Below are 16,727 nucleotides of genomic sequence, written 5' to 3' on the forward strand. Positions count from 1 at the left end.
TCTCTATTTCTGACTTTGTCTTTTCTCTATTTCTGACTTTGTCTTTTCTCTATTTCTCTGAGTTTCTTTTCTCTATTTCTGACTTTGTCTTTTCTCTATTTCTGACTTTGTCTTTTCTCTATTTCTCTGAGCTTCTTTTCTCTATTTCTGACTTTGTCTTTTCTCTATTTCTGACTTTGTCTTTTCTCTATTTCTCTGAGTTTCTTTTCTCTATTTCTGACTTTGTCTTTTCTCTGTTTCTGACTTTGTCTTTTCTCTATTTCTAACTTTGTCTTTTCTTTATTTCTGACCTCGTCTTTTCTCTTTTTCTGACTTTGTCTTTTCTCTATTTCTCTGAGTTTCTTTTCTCTATTTCTGACTTTGTCTTTTCTCTATTTCTAACTTTGTCTTTTCTCTATTTCTCTGAGTTTCTTTTCTCTATTTCTGACTTTGTCTTTTCTCTATTTCTGACTTTGTCTTTTCTCTATTTCTCTGAGTTTCTTTTCTCTATTTCTGACTTTGTCTTTTCTCTGTTTCTGACTTTGTCTTTTCTCTATTTCTAACTTTGTCTTTTCTTTATTTCTGACCTCGTCTTTTCTCTTTTTCTGACTTTGTCTTTTCTCAATTGATGACTTTGTCTTATCTCTACTTCTCTGAGATTCTTTTCTCTATTTCTGACGTTGTCATTTCTCTATTTCTGACTTTGTCTTTTCTCTATTTCTCTGAGTTTCTTTTTTCTATTTCTGACTTTGTCTTTTCTCTATTTCTGACTTTGTCTTTTCTCTTTTTCTGCCTTTGTCTTTTCTCTACTTCTCGGAGTTTCTTTTCTCTATTTCTGACTTTGTCTTTTCTCTATTTCTCTGAGTTTGTCTCTTCTGTATTTCTGACTTTCTGTTTTTTTTGACTGTGTCTTTTCTGTATTTGTCTTTTCTGGCTTTGTCTTTTCTGTGTTTCTGACTTTGTCTATTCTCTATTTCTTACTTTGTCTTTTCTCTTTTTCTGACTTTGTCTTTTCTCTATTTCTCTGAGTTTCTTTTCTCTGTTTCTGACTTTGTCTTTTCTCTATTTCTGACTTTGTGTTTTCTCCATTTCTGACTTTGTCTTTTCTCTATTTCTGAATTTTTCTTTTCTCTATTTCTGACGTTGTCTTTTCTCTATTTCTCTGAGTTTCTTTCCTTTATTTCTGACTTTGTCTTTTCTCTATTTATGACTTTGTCTTTTCTCAATTTATGACTGTCTTTTCTCTATTTCTCTGAGTTTCTTTACTCTATTTCTGACTTTGTCTTTTCTCTATTTCTGACTTTGTCTTTTCTCTATTTCTCTGAGTTTCTTTTCTCTATTTCTGACTTTGTCTTTTCTCTATTTCTGACTTTGTCTTTTCTCTATTTCTCTGAGTTTCTTTTCTCTATTTCTGACTTTGTCTTTTCTCTGTTTCTGACTTTGTCTTTTCTCTATTTCTAACTTTGTCTTTTCTTTATTTCTGACCTCGTCTTTTCTCTTTTTCTGACTTTGTCTTTTCTCTATTTCTCTGAGTTTCTTTTCTCTATTTCTGACTTTGTCTTTTCTCTATTTCTAACTTTGTCTTTTCTCTATTTCTCTGAGTTTCTTTTCTCTATTTCTGACTTTGTCTTTTCTCTATTTCTGACTTTGTCTTTTCTCTATTTCTCTGAGTTTCTTTTCTCTATTTCTGACTTTGTCTTTTCTCTGTTTCTGACTTTGTCTTTTCTCTATTTCTAACTTTGTCTTTTCTTTATTTCTGACCTCGTCTTTTCTCTTTTTCTGACTTTGTCTTTTCTCAATTGATGACTTTGTCTTATCTCTACTTCTCTGAGATTCTTTTCTCTATTTCTGACGTTGTCATTTCTCTATTTCTGACTTTGTCTTTTCTCTATTTCTCTGAGTTTCTTTTTTCTATTTCTGACTTTGTCTTTTCTCTATTTCTGACTTTGTCTTTTCTCTTTTTCTGCCTTTGTCTTTTCTCTACTTCTCGGAGTTTCTTTTCTCTATTTCTGACTTTGTCTTTTCTCTATTTCTCTGAGTTTGTCTCTTCTGTATTTCTGACTTTCTGTTTTTTTTGACTGTGTCTTTTCTGTATTTGTCTTTTCTGGCTTTGTCTTTTCTGTGTTTCTGACTTTGTCTATTCTCTATTTCTTACTTTGTCTTTTCTCTTTTTCTGACTTTGTCTTTTCTCTATTTCTCTGAGTTTCTTTTCTCTGTTTCTGACTTTGTCTTTTCTCTATTTCTGACTTTGTGTTTTCTCCATTTCTGACTTTGTCTTTTCTCTATTTCTGACTTTGTCTTTTCTCTATTGATGACTTTGTCTTTTCTCTCCTTCTCTGAGTTTCTTTTCTCTATTTCTGACTTTGTCTTTTCTCTATTTCTGACTTTGTCTTTTCTCTATTTCTCTGAGTTTCTTTTCTCTATTTCTGAGTTTGTCTTTTCTCTATTTCTGACTCACTGTCTTTTTCTGACTTTGTCTTTTCTGTATTTTTGACTTTGTCTTTTCTCTATTTCTCTGAGTTTGTCTCTTCTGTATTTCTGACTTTCTGTTTTTTTTGACTGTGTCTTTTCTGTATTTGTCTTTTCTGGCTTTGTCTTTTCTGTGTTTCTGACTTTGACTGTTCTCTAATTCTGACTTTGTCTTTTCTCTATTGATGACTTTGTCTTTTCTCTCCTTCTCTGAGTTTCTTTTCTCTATTTCTGACTTTGTCTCTTCTCTATTTCTGACTTTGTCTTTTCTCTATTTCTCTGAGTTTGTCTCTTCTGTAGTTCTGACTTTCTGTCTTTTTCTGACTGTGTCTTTTCTGTATTTGTCTTTTTCTGACTTTGTCTTTTCTGTGTTTCTGACTTTGTCTACTCTCTTTTTCTAACTTTGTCTTTTCTCTATTTCTAACTTTGTCTTTTCTTTAATTCTGACCTCGTCTTTACTCTTTTTCTGACTTTGTCTTTTCTGTATTGATGACTTTGTCTTATCTATACTTCTCTGAGATTCTTTTCTCTATTTCTGACTTTGTCTTTTCTCTATTTCTCTGAGTTTGTCTCTTCTGTATTTCTGACTTTCTGTTTTTTCTGACTGTGTCTTTTCTGTATTTGTCTTTTCTGACTTTGTCTTTTCTGTGTTTCTGACTTTGTCTATTCTCGATTTCTTACTTTGTCTTTTCTCTTTTTCTGACTTTGTCTTTTCTCTATTTCTCTGAGTTTCTTTTCTCTATTTCTGACTTTGTCTTTTCTCTATTTCTCTGAGTTTCTTTTCTCCATTTCTGACTTTGTCTTTTCTCTATTTCTGACTTTTTCTTTTCTCTATTTCTCTGAGTTTCTTTTCTCTATTTCTGACTTTGTCTTTTCTCTATTTCTCTGAGTTTCCTTTCTCTATTTCTGACTTTGTCTTTTCTCTATTCCTGACTTTGTCTTTTCTCGATTGATGATTTTGTCTTTTCTCTATTTTTCTGAGTTTCTTTTCTCTATTTCTGACTTTGTCTTTTCTCTATTTCTGACTTTGTCTTTTCTGTATTTCTGACTGTGTCTTTTCTCTATTTCTGACTTTGTCTTTTCTCTATTTCTGAGTGTGTCTTTTCTCTATTTCTCTGAGTTTCTTTACTCTATTTCTGACTTTGTCTTTACTCTATTTCTGACTTTGTCTTTTCTCTTTTTCTCTGAGTTTCTTTTCTCTATTTCTGACTTTGTCTTTTCTCTATTTCTGACTTTGTCTTTTCTCTATTTCTGACTTTGTCTTTCCTCTATTTCTCTGAGTTTCATTTCTCTATTTCTGACGTTGTCTTTTCTCTTTTTCTGACTTTGTCTTCTCTCTACTTCTCTGAGTTTCTTTTCTCTATTTCTGACTTTGTCTTTTCTCTATTTCTCTGAGTTTCCTTTCTCTATTTCTGACTTTGTCTTTTCTCTATTCCTGACTTTGTCTTTTCTCTATTTCTCTGAGTTTCTTTTCTCTATTTCTGACTTTGTTTTTTCTCTATTTCTGACTTTGTCTTTTCTCTATTTCTCTGAGTGTCTTTTCTCTATTTCTGACTTTGTGTTTTCTCTATTTCTGACTTTGTCTTTTCTCTATTTCTGACTTTGTCTTTTCTCTTTTTCTGCCTTTGTCTTTTCTCTACTTCTCTGAGTTTCTTTTCTCTATTTCTGACTTTGCCTTTTCTCTTTTTCTGCCTTTGTCTTTTCTCTAATTCTCTGAGTTTCTTTTCTCTATTTCTGACTTTATCTTTTCTCTATTTCTGACTTTGTCTTTTCTCTATTTCTCTGAGTTTCTTTACTCTATTTCTGACTTTGTCTTTTCTCTATTTCTCTGAGTTTCTTTTTTCGATTTCTGACTTTGTCTTTTCTCTATTTCTGACTTTGTCTTTTCTCTTTTTCTGCCTTTGTCTTTTCTCTACTTCTCTGAGTTTCTTTTCTCTATTTCTGACTTTGTCTTTTCTCTTTTTCTGCCTTTGTCTTTTCTCTAATTCTCTGAGTTTCTTTTCTCTATTTCTGACTTTGTGTTTTCTCTATTTCTGACCTTGTCTTTTCTGTATTTCTGACTTTGTCTTTTCTCTATTTCTCTGAGTTTGTCTCTTCTGTAGTTCTGACTTTCTGTCTTTTTCTGACTGTTTCTTTTCTGTATTTGTCTTTTTCTGACTTTGTCTTTTCTGTGTTTCTGACTTTGTCTACTCTCTATTTCTGACTTTGTCTTTTCTCTATTTCTGACTTTGTCTTTTCTCTATTTCTGACTTTGCCGTTTCTCTATTTCTCTGAGTTTCTTTTCTCTATTTCTGACTTTGTCTTTTCTCTATTTCTGACTTTGTCTTTTCTCTATTTCTCTGAGTTTCTTTTCTCTATTTCTGACTTTGTCTTTTCTCTATTTCTGACTTTGTCTTTTCTCTATTTCTCTGAGCTTCTTTTCTCTATTTCTGACTTTGTCTTTTCTCTATTTCTGACTTTGTCTTTTCTCTATTTCTAACTTTGTCTTTTCTTTATTTCTGACCTCGTCTTTTCTCTTTTTCTGACTTTGTCTTTTCTCTATTTCTCTGAGTTTCTTTTCTCTATTTCTGACTTTGTCTTTTCTCTATTTCTAACTTTGTCTTTTCTCTATTTCTCTGAGTTTCTTTTCTCTATTTCTGACTTTGTCTTTTCTCTATTTCTGACTTTGTCTTTTCTCTATTTCTCTGAGTTTCTTTTCTCTATTTCTGACTTTGTCTTTTCTCTGTTTCTGACTTTGTCTTTTCTCTATTTCTAACTTTGTCTTTTCTTTATTTCTGACCTCGTCTTTTCTCTTTTTCTGACTTTGTCTTTTCTCAATTGATGACTTTGTCTTATCTCTACTTCTCTGAGATTCTTTTCTCTATTTCTGACGTTGTCATTTCTCTATTTCTGACTTTGTCTTTTCTCTATTTCTCTGAGTTTCTTTTTTCTATTTCTGACTTTGTCTTTTCTCTATTTCTGACTTTGTCTTTTCTCTTTTTCTGCCTTTGTCTTTTCTCTACTTCTCGGAGTTTCTTTTCTCTATTTCTGACTTTGTCTTTTCTCTATTTCTCTGAGTTTGTCTCTTCTGTATTTCTGACTTTCTGTTTTTTTTGACTGTGTCTTTTCTGTATTTGTCTTTTCTGGCTTTGTCTTTTCTGTGTTTCTGACTTTGTCTATTCTCTATTTCTTACTTTGTCTTTTCTCTTTTTCTGACTTTGTCTTTTCTCTATTTCTCTGAGTTTCTTTTCTCTGTTTCTGACTTTGTCTTTTCTCTATTTCTGACTTTGTGTTTTCTCCATTTCTGACTTTGTCTTTTCTCTATTTCTGAATTTTTCTTTTCTCTATTTCTGACGTTGTCTTTTCTCTATTTCTCTGAGTTTCTTTCCTTTATTTCTGACTTTGTCTTTTCTCTATTTATGACTTTGTCTTTTCTCAATTTATGACTGTCTTTTCTCTATTTCTCTGAGTTTCTTTACTCTATTTCTGACTTTGTCTTTTCTCAATTTCTCTGAGTTTCTTTTTTCTATTTCTGACTTTGTCTTTTCTCTATTTCTGACTTTGTCTTTTCTCTTTTTCTGCCTTTGTCTTTTCTCTACTTCTCTGAGTTTCTTTTCTCTATTTCTGACTTTGTCTTTTCTCTTTTTCTGCCTTTGTCTTTTCTCTAATTCTCTGAGTTTCTTTTCTCTATTTCTGAGTTTATCTTTTCTCTATTTCTGACGTTGTCTTTTCTCTATTTCTCTGAGTTTCTTTACTCTATTTCTGACTTTGTCTTTTCTCTATTTCTCTGTGTTACTTTTTTCTATTTCTGACTTTGTCTTTTCTCTATTTCTGACTTTGTCTTTTCTATTTTTCTGCCTTTGTCTTTTCTCTACTTCTCTGAGTTTCTTTTCTCTATTTCTGACTTTGTCTTTTCTCTTTTTCTGCCTTTGTCTTTTCTCTAATTCTCTGAGTTTCTTTTCTCTATTTCTGACTTTATCTTTTCTCTATTTCTGACTTTGTCTTTTCTCTATTTCTCTGAGTTTCTTTCCTCTATTTCTGACTTTGTCTTTTCTCTATTTCTCTGTGTTTCTTTTTTCTCTTTCTGACTTTGTCTTTTCTCTATTTCTGACTTTGTCTTTTCTCTTTTTCTGCCTTTGTCTTTTCTCTACTTCTCTGAGCTTCTTTTCTCTATTTCTGACTTTGTCTTTTCTCTTTTTCTGCCTTTGTCTTTTCTCTAATTCTCTGAGTTTCTTTTCTCTATTTCTGACTTTATCTTTTCTCTATTTCTGACTTTGTCTTTTCTCTATTTCTGACTTTGTCTTTTCTCTATTTCTCTGAGTTTCTTTACTCTATTTCTGTCTTTGTCTTTTCTCTATTTCTGACTTTGTCTTTTCTCTATTTCTCTGAGTTTCTTTTCTCTATTTCTGACTTTGTGTTTTCTCTATTTCTGACCTTGTCTTTTCTGTATTTCTGACTTTGTCTTTTCTCTATTTCTCTGAGTTTGTCTCTTCTGTAGTTCTGACTTTCTGTCTTTTTCTGACTGTGTCTTTTCTGTATTTGTCTTTTTCTGACTTTGTCTTTTCTGTGTTTCTGACTTTGTCTACTCTCTATTTCTGACTTTGTCTTTTCTCTATTTCTGACTTTGTCTTTTCTCTATTTCTGACTTTGTCTTTTCTCTATTTCTCTGAATTCCTTTCTCTATTTCTGACTTTGTCTTTTCTCTATTTCTGACTTTGTCTTTTCTCTATTTCTCTGAGTTTCTTTTCTCTATTTCTGACTTTGTCTTTTCTCTATTTCTGACTTTGTCTTTTCTCTATTTCTATGAGCTTCTTTTCTCTATTTCTGACTTTGTCTTTTCTCTATTTCTGACTTTGTCTTTTCTCTATTTCTAACTTTGTCTTTTCTTTATTTCTGACCACGTCTTTTCTCTGTTTCTGACTTTGTCTTTTCTCTATTTCTAACTTTGTCTTTTCTTTATTTCTGACCTCGTCTTTTCTCTTTTTCTGACTTTGTCTTTTCTCTATTTCTCTGAGTTTCTTTTCTCTATTTCTGACTTTGTCTTTTCTCTATTTCTGACTTTGTCTTTTCTCTATTTCTCTGAGTTTCTTTTCTCTATTTCTGACTTTGTCTTTTCTCTATTTCTGACTTTGTCTTTTCTCTATTTCTCTGAGTTTCTTTTCTCTATTTCTGACTTTGTCTTTTCTCTGTTTCTGACTTTGTCTTTTCTCTATTTCTAACTTTGTCTTTTCTTTATTTCTGACCTCGTCTTTTCTCTTTTTCTGACTTTGTCTTTTCTCTATTGATGACTTTGTCTTACCTCTACTTCTCTGAGATTCTTTTCTCTATTTCTGACGTTGTCATTTCTCTATTTCTCGGAGTTTCTTTTCTCTATTTCTGACTTTGTCTCTTCTCTATTTCTGACTTTGTCTCTTCTCTATTTCTGACTTTGTCTTTTCTCTATTTCTCTGAGTTTCCTTTCTCTATTTCTGACTTTGTCTTTTCTCTATTTCTGACTTTGTCTTGTCTCTATTTCTCTGAGTTTCTTTTCTCTATTTCTGACTTTGTCTTTTCTCTATTTCTGACTTTGTCTTTTCTCTATTTCTCTGAGTTTCCTTTCTGTATTTCTGACTTTGTCTTTTCTCTATTTCTGACTTTGTCTTTTCTCTTTTTCTGACTTTGTCTTTTCTCTATTTCTCTGACGTTCTTTTCTGTATTTCTGACTTTCTGTCTTTTCTCTATTTCTGACTCTCTTTCTTTTTCTGACTTTGTCTTTCCTGCATTTCTGACTTTTTGTCTTTTTCTGACTTTGTCTTTTCTGTATTTCTGACTTTCTGTCTTTTCTCTATTTGTGACTTTGTCTTTTCTCTATTGATGACTTTGTCTTTTCTCTACTTCTCTGAGTTTCCTTTCTCTATTTCTGACTTTGTCTTTTCTCTATTTCTGACTTTGTCTTTTCCCTTTTTCTGACTTTGTCTTTTCTCTACTTCTCTGAGTTTCTTTTCTCTATTTCTGACTTTGCCTTTTCTCTATTTCTGACTTTGTCTTTTCTCTATTTCTCTGAGTTTCTTTTCTCTATTTCTGACTTTGTCTTTTCTCTATTTCTGACTTTGTCTTTTCTCTTTTTCTGACTTTGTCTTTTCTCTATTTCTCTGAGGTTCTTTTCTGTATTTCTGACTTTCTGTCTTTTCTCTATTTCTGACTCTCTGTCTTTTTCTGACTTTGTCTTTCCTGCATTTCTGACTTTTTGTCTTTTTCTGACTTTGTCTTTTCTGTATTTCTGACTTTCTGTCTTTTCTCTATTTCTGACTCTCTGTCTTTTTCTGACTTTGTCTTTTCTGTATTTCTGACTTTCTGTCTTTTTCTGACTTTGTCTTTTCTCTATTTCTGACTTTGACTTTTCTCTATTTCTCTGAGTTTCCTTTCTCTATTTCTGACTTTGTCTTTTCTCTATTTCTGACTTTATCTTGTCTCTATTTCTCTGAGTTTCTTTTCTCTATTTCTGACTTGGTCTTTTCACTATTTCTGACATTTCTCTATTTCTGACTTTGTCTTTTCTCTAATTCTGACTTTGTCTTTTCTCTGTTTCTGACTTTGTCTCTTCTCTATTTCTGACTTTTCTCTATTTCTGACTTTGTCTATTCTCTATTTCTGACTTTGTCTTTTCTGTATTTCTGTCTTCTCTATTTCTGACGTTGTCTTTTCTCTATTTCTGACGTTGATTTTTCTCTATTTCTGACTTTGTCATTTCACTATTTCTGACTTTGTCTTTTCTCTATTTCTGACTTTGTTTTTTCTCTTTTTCTGACTTTCTGTCTTTTCTCTATTTCTGACTTTGTCTTTTCTCTATTTCTGACTTTGTCTATTCTCTATTTCTGACTTTGTATTTTCTCTATTTCTGACTTTGCCTTTTCTCTATTTCTGTCTTTTCTCTATTTCTGACTTTGTCTTTTCTCAATTTCTGACTTTGTCTTTTCTCTATTTCTGACTTTGTCTTTTCTCTATTTCTCTGAGTTTCTTTTTTCTATTTCTGACTTTGTCTTTTCTCTATTTCTGACTTTGTCTTTTCTCTTTTTCTGCCTTTGTCTTTTCTCTACTTCTCTGAGTTTCTTTTCTCTATTTCTGACTTTGCCTTTTCTCTTTTTCTGCCTTTGTCTTTTCTCTAATTCTCTGAGTTTCTTTTCTCTATTTCTGACTTTATCTTTTCTCTATTTCTGACTTTGTCTTTTCTCTATTTCTCTGAGTTTCTTTACTCTATTTCTGACTTTGTCTTTTCTCTATTTCTCTGAGTTTCTTTTTTCGATTTCTGACTTTGTCTTTTCTCTATTTCTGACTTTGTCTTTTCTCTTTTTCTGCCTTTGTCTTTTCTCTACTTCTCTGAGTTTCTTTTCTCTATTTCTGACTTTGTCTTTTCTCTTTTTCTGCCTTTGTCTTTTCTCTAATTCTCTGAGTTTCTTTTCTCTATTTCTGACTTTGTGTTTTCTCTATTTCTGACCTTGTCTTTTCTGTATTTCTGACTTTGTCTTTTCTCTATTTCTCTGAGTTTGTCTCTTCTGTAGTTCTGACTTTCTGTCTTTTTCTGACTGTTTCTTTTCTGTATTTGTCTTTTTCTGACTTTGTCTTTTCTGTGTTTCTGACTTTGTCTACTCTCTATTTCTGACTTTGTCTTTTCTCTATTTCTGACTTTGTCTTTTCTCTATTTCTGACTTTGCCTTTTCTCTATTTCTCTGAGTTTCTTTTCTCTATTGCTGACTTTGTCTTTTCTCTATTTCTGACTTTGTCTTTTCTCTATTTCTCTGAGTTTCTTTTCTCTATTTCTGACTTTGTCTTTTCTCTATTTCTGACTTTGTCTTTTCTCTATTTCTCTGAGCTTCTTTTCTCTATTTCTGACTTTTCTTTTCTCTATTTCTGACTTTGTCTTTTCTCTATTTCTCTGAGTTTCTTTTCTCTATTTCTGACTTTGTCTTTTCTCTGTTTCTGACTTTGTCTTTTCTCTATTTCTAACTTTGTCTTTTCTTTATTTCTGACCTCGTCTTTTCTCTTTTTCTGACTTTGTCTTTTCTCTATTTCTCTGAGTTTCTTTTCTCTATTTCTGACTTTGTCTTTTCTCTATTTCTGTCTTTGTCTTTTCTCTATTTCTCTGAGTTTCTTTTCTCTATTTCTGACTTTGTCTTTTCTCTGTTTCTGACTTTGTCTTTTCTCTATTTCTAACTTTGTCTTTTCTTTATTTCTGACCTCGTCTTTTCTCTTTTTCTGACTTTGTCTTTTCTCTATTTCTCTGAGTTTCTTTTCTCTATTTCTGACTTTGTCTTTTCTCTATTTCTGACTTTGTCTTTTCTCTATTTCTCTGAGTTTCTTTTCTCTATTTCTGACTTTGTCTTTTCTCTATTTCTGACTTTGTCTTTTCTCTATTTCTCTGAGTTTCTTTTCTCTATTTCTGACTTTGTCTTTTCTCTGTTTCTGACTTTGTCTTTTCTCTATTTCTAACTTTGTCTTTTCTTTATTTCTGACCTCGTCTTTTCTCTTTTTCTGACTTTGTCTTTTCTCTATTGATGACTTTGTCTTACCTCTACTTCTCTGAGATTCTTTTCTCTATTTCTGACGTTGTCATTTCTCTATTTCTCGGAGTTTCTTTTCTCTATTTCTGACTTTGTCTCTTCTCTATTTCTGACTTTGTCTCTTCTCTATTTCTGACTTTGTCTTTTCTCTATTTCTCTGAGTTTCCTTTCTCTATTTCTGACTTTGTCTTTTCTCTATTTCTGACTTTGTCTTGTCTCTATTTCTCTGAGTTTCTTTTCTCTATTTCTGACTTTGTCTTTTCTCTATTTCTGACTTTGTCTTTTCTCTATTTCTCTGAGTTTCCTTTCTGTATTTCTGACTTTGTCTTTTCTCTATTTCTGACTTTGTCTTTTCTCTTTTTCTGACTTTGTCTTTTCTCTATTTCTCTGACGTTCTTTTCTGTATTTCTGACTTTCTGTCTTTTCTCTATTTCTGACTCTCTTTCTTTTTCTGACTTTGTCTTTCCTGCATTTCTGACTTTTTGTCTTTTTCTGACTTTGTCTTTTCTGTATTTCTGACTTTCTGTCTTTTCTCTATTTGTGACTTTGTCTTTTCTCTATTGATGACTTTGTCTTTTCTCTACTTCTCTGAGTTTCCTTTCTCTATTTCTGACTTTGTCTTTTCTCTATTTCTGACTTTGTCTTTTCCCTTTTTCTGACTTTGTCTTTTCTCTACTTCTCTGAGTTTCTTTTCTCTATTTCTGACTTTGCCTTTTCTCTATTTCTGACTTTGTCTTTTCTCTATTTCTCTGAGTTTCTTTTCTCTATTTCTGACTTTGTCTTTTCTCTATTTCTGACTTTGTCTTTTCTCTTTTTCTGACTTTGTCTTTTCTCTATTTCTCTGAGGTTCTTTTCTGTATTTCTGACTTTCTGTCTTTTCTCTATTTCTGACTCTCTGTCTTTTTCTGACTTTGTCTTTCCTGCATTTCTGACTTTTTGTCTTTTTCTGACTTTGTCTTTTCTGTATTTCTGACTTTCTGTCTTTTCTCTATTTCTGACTCTCTGTCTTTTTCTGACTTTGTCTTTTCTGTATTTCTGACTTTCTGTCTTTTTCTGACTTTGTCTTTTCTCTATTTCTGACTTTGACTTTTCTCTATTTCTCTGAGTTTCCTTTCTCTATTTCTGACTTTGTCTTTTCTCTATTTCTGACTTTATCTTGTCTCTATTTCTGACATTTCTCTATTTCTGACTTTGTCTTTTCTCTAATTCTGACTTTGTCTTTTCTCTGTTTCTGACTTTGTCTCTTCTCTATTTCTGACTTTTCTCTATTTCTGACTTTGTCTATTCTCTATTTCTGACTTTGTCTTTTCTGTATTTCTGTCTTCTCTATTTCTGACGTTGTCTTTTCTCTATTTCTGACGTTGATTTTTCTCTATTTCTGACTTTGTCATTTCACTATTTCTGACTTTGTCTTTTCTCTATTTCTGACTTTGTTTTTTCTCTTTTTCTGACTTTCTGTCTTTTCTCTATTTCTGACTTTGTCTTTTCTCTATTTCTGACTTTGTCTATTCTCTATTTCTGACTTTGTATTTTCTCTATTTCTGACTTTGCCTTTTCTCTATTTCTGTCTTTTCTCTATTTCTGACTTTGTCTTTTCTCAATTTCTGACTTTGTCTTTTCTCTATTTCTGACTTTGTCTTTTCTCTATTTCTCTGAGTTTCTTTTTTCTATTTCTGACTTTGTCTTTTCTCTATTTCTGACTTTGTCTTTTCTCTTTTTCTGCCTTTGTCTTTTCTCTACTTCTCTGAGTTTCTTTTCTCTATTTCTGACTTTGCCTTTTCTCTTTTTCTGCCTTTGTCTTTTCTCTAATTCTCTGAGTTTCTTTTCTCTATTTCTGACTTTATCTTTTCTCTATTTCTGACTTTGTCTTTTCTCTATTTCTCTGAGTTTCTTTACTCTATTTCTGACTTTGTCTTTTCTCTATTTCTCTGAGTTTCTTTTTTCGATTTCTGACTTTGTCTTTTCTCTATTTCTGACTTTGTCTTTTCTCTTTTTCTGCCTTTGTCTTTTCTCTACTTCTCTGAGTTTCTTTTCTCTATTTCTGACTTTGTCTTTTCTCTTTTTCTGCCTTTGTCTTTTCTCTAATTCTCTGAGTTTCTTTTCTCTATTTCTGACTTTGTGTTTTCTCTATTTCTGACCTTGTCTTTTCTGTATTTCTGACTTTGTCTTTTCTCTATTTCTCTGAGTTTGTCTCTTCTGTAGTTCTGACTTTCTGTCTTTTTCTGACTGTTTCTTTTCTGTATTTGTCTTTTTCTGACTTTGTCTTTTCTGTGTTTCTGACTTTGTCTACTCTCTATTTCTGACTTTGTCTTTTCTCTATTTCTGACTTTGTCTTTTCTCTATTTCTGACTTTGCCTTTTCTCTATTTCTCTGAGTTTCTTTTCTCTATTGCTGACTTTGTCTTTTCTCTATTTCTGACTTTGTCTTTTCTCTATTTCTCTGAGTTTCTTTTCTCTATTTCTGACTTTGTCTTTTCTCTATTTCTGACTTTGTCTTTTCTCTATTTCTCTGAGCTTCTTTTCTCTATTTCTGACTTTTCTTTTCTCTATTTCTGACTTTGTCTTTTCTCTATTTCTCTGAGTTTCTTTTCTCTATTTCTGACTTTGTCTTTTCTCTGTTTCTGACTTTGTCTTTTCTCTATTTCTAACTTTGTCTTTTCTTTATTTCTGACCTCGTCTTTTCTCTTTTTCTGACTTTGTCTTTTCTCTATTTCTCTGAGTTTCTTTTCTCTATTTCTGACTTTGTCTTTTCTCTATTTCTGTCTTTGTCTTTTCTCTATTTCTCTGAGTTTCTTTTCTCTATTTCTGACTTTGTCTTTTCTCTGTTTCTGACTTTGTCTTTTCTCTATTTCTAACTTTGTCTTTTCTTTATTTCTGACCTCGTCTTTTCTCTTTTTCTGACTTTGTCTTTTCTCAATTGATGACTTTGTCTTATCTCTACTTCTCTGAGATTCTTTTCTCTATTTCTGACGTTGTCACTTCTCTATTTCTGACTTTGTCTTTTCTCTATTTCTCTGAGTTTCTTTTTTCTATTTCTGACTTTGTCTTTTCTCTATTTCTGACTTTGTCTTTTCTCTTTTTCTGCCTTTGTCTTTTCTCTACTTCTCGGAGTTTCTTTTCTCTATTTCTGACTTTGTCTTTTCTCTATTTCTCTGAGTTTGTCTCTTCTGTATTTCTGACTTTCTGTTTTTTTTGACTGTGTCTTTTCTGTATTTGTCTTTTCTGGCTTTGTCTTTTCTGTGTTTCTGACTTTGTCTATTCTCTATTTCTTACTTTGTCTTTTCCCTTTTTCTCTGAGTTTCCTTTCTCCATTTCTGACTTTGTCTTTTCTCTATTTCTGACTTTGTCTTTTCTCTATTGATGACTTTGTCTTTTCTCTCCTTCTCTGAGTTTCTTTTCTCTATTTCTGACTTTGTCTTTTCTCTATTTCTGACTTTGTCTTTTCTCTATTTCTCTGAGTTTCTTTTCTCTATTTCTGAGTTTGTCTTTTCTCTATTTCTGACTCACTGTCTTTTTCTGACTTTGTCTTTTCTGTATTTTTGACTTTGTCTTTTCTCTATTTCTCTGAGTTTGTCTCTTCTGTATTTCTGACTTTCTGTTTTTTTTGACTGTGTCTTTTCTGTATTTGTCTTTTCTGGCTTTGTCTTTTCTGTGTTTCTGACTTTGACTGTTCTCTAATTCTGACTTTGTCTTTTCTCTATTGATGACTTTGTCTTTTCTCTCCTTCTCTGAGTTTCTTTTCTCTATTTCTGACTTTGTCTCTTCTCTATTTCTGACTTTGTCTTTTCTCTATTTCTCTGAGTTTGTCTCTTCTGTAGTTCTGACTTTCTGTCTTTTTCTGACTGTGTCTTTTCTGTATTTGTCTTTTTCTGACTTTGTCTTTTCTGTGTTTCTGACTTTGTCTACTCTCTATTTCTAACTTTGTCTTTTCTCTATTTCTAACTTTGTCTTTTCTTTAATTCTGACCTCGTCTTTACTCTTTTTCTGACTTTGTCTTTTCTGTATTGATGACTTTGTCTTATCTATACTTCTCTGAGATTCTTTTCTCTATTTCTGACTTTGTCTTTTCTCTATTTCTCTGAGTTTGTCTCTTCTGTATTTCTGACTTTCTGTTTTTTCTGACTGTGTCTTTTCTGTATTTGTCTTTTCTGACTTTGTCTTTTCTGTGTTTCTGACTTTGTCTATTCTCGATTTCTTACTTTGTCTTTTCTCTTTTTCTGACTTTGTCTTTTCTCTATTTCTCTGAGTTTCTTTTCTCTATTTCTGACTTTGTCTTTTCGCCATTTCAGACTTTGTCTTTTCTCTATTTCTCTGAGTTTCTTTTCTCTATTTCTGACTGTCTTTTCTCTATTTATGACTTTGTCTTTTCTCAATTTATGACTGTCTTTTCTCTATTTCTCTGAGTTTCTTTACTCTATTTCTGACTTTGTCTTTTCTCTATTTCTCTGAGTTTCTTTTTTCTATTTCTGACTTTGTCTTTTCTCTATTTCTGACTTTGTCTTTTCTCTTTTTCTGCCTTTGTCTTTTCTCTACTTCTCTGAGTTTCTTTTCTCTATTTCTGACTTTGCCTTTTCTCTTTTTCTGCCTTTGTCTTTTCTCTAATTCTCTGAGTTTCTTTTCTCTATTTCTGACTTTATCTTTTCCCTATTTCTGACTTTGTCTTTTCTCTATTTCTCTGAGTTTCTTTACTCTATTTCTGACTTTGTCTTTTCTCTATTTCTCTGAGTTTCTTTTTTCGATTTCTGACTTTGTCTTTTCTCTATTTCTGACTTTGTCTTTTCTCTTTTTCTGCCTTTGTCTTTTCTCTACTTCTCGGAGTTTCTTTTCTCTATTTCTGACTTTGTCTTTTCTCTATTTCTCTGAGTTTGTCTCTTCTGTATTTCTGACTTTCTGTTTTTTTTGACTGTGTCTTTTCTGTATTTGTCTTTTCTGGCTTTGTCTTTTCTGTGTTTCTGACTTTGTCTATTCTCTATTTCTTACTTTGTCTTTTCTCTTTTTCTGACTTTGTCTTTTCTCTATTTCTCTGAGTTTCTTTTCTCTGTTTCTGACTTTGTCTTTTCTCTATTTCTGACTTTGTGTTTTCTCCATTTCTGACTTTGTCTTTTCTCTATTTCTGAATTTTTCTTTTCTCTATTTCTGACGTTGTCTTTTCTCTATTTCTCTGAGTTTCTTTCCTTTATTTCTGACTTTGTCTTTTCTCTATTTATGACTTTGTCTTTTCTCAATTTATGACTGTCTTTTCTCTATTTCTCTGAGTTTCTTTACTCTATTTCTGACTTTGTCTTTTCTCAATTTCTCTGAGTTTCTTTTTTCTATTTCTGACTTTGTCTTTTCTCTATTTCTGACTTTGTCTTTTCTCTTTTTCTGCCTTTGTCTTTTCTCTACTTCTCTGAGTTTCTTTTCTCTATTTCTGACTTTGTCTTTTCTCTTTTTCTGCCTTTGTCTTTTCTCTAATTCTCTGAGTTTCTTTTCTCTATTTCTGAGTTTATCTTTTCTCTATTTCTGACGTTGTCTTTTCTCTATTTCTCTGAGTTTCTTTACTCTATTTCTGACTTTGTCTTTTCTCTATTTCTCTGTGTTACTTTTTTCTATTTCTGACTTTGTCTTTTCTCTATTTCTGACTTTGTCTTTTCTATTTTTCTGCCTTTGTCTTTTCTCTACTTCTCTGAGTTTCTTTTCTCTATTTCTGACTTTGTCTTTTCTCTTTTTCTGCCTTTGTCTTTTCTCTAATTCTCTGAGTTTCTTTTCTCTATTTCTGACTTTA

This window comes from Heterodontus francisci, chromosome 21, assembly GCF_036365525.1.
Source record: "Heterodontus francisci isolate sHetFra1 chromosome 21, sHetFra1.hap1, whole genome shotgun sequence".
In the NCBI taxonomy this organism is placed as follows: Eukaryota; Metazoa; Chordata; class Chondrichthyes; order Heterodontiformes; family Heterodontidae; genus Heterodontus; species Heterodontus francisci.